Source organism: Alligator sinensis, unplaced genomic scaffold (assembly GCF_000455745.1).
Source record: "Alligator sinensis unplaced genomic scaffold, ASM45574v1 scaffold632_1, whole genome shotgun sequence".
Taxonomy (NCBI): Eukaryota; Metazoa; Chordata; order Crocodylia; family Alligatoridae; genus Alligator; species Alligator sinensis.
Genome location: NW_005842408.1, coordinates 665306 through 665671, shown reverse-complemented (window position 1 = coordinate 665671; position 366 = coordinate 665306).

Here is a 366-nt window from a genome sequence, read left to right as displayed (position 1 = left end):
GTCGCGTGGAGCGTGCCGCTGGGTAGAATGGCCCTGCATGCGCACGCACGTCCCAGTCTTGGCCGTGGGTTGCTCCGTGGCGCTGCAGGAAGCCCCCGTGCCGGGCGCGGGCTCCCCGCTGCAGTCGCTGGCCCGAGTGCCCCGGGAGGCTCGTGCCCCCGGCTGCCCGCTCCCACCCTCCCCGTTTGTACCCGGCCCTGCCTGGTGCCGGGAAGCGTCTGGGCGGGTGCTGGGCTGCGCCCGGGGGCACCGGCTGCGACCGCCTTTGCTGAGCCACTTCTCCGGTCCCTGCCTCGCTCGCCTGCAGAGCAGGGGCGGTGCTCGCTGGAGCTGCCGGTGCCTGTAGGCCCTGAGCCCTTGGTGCGT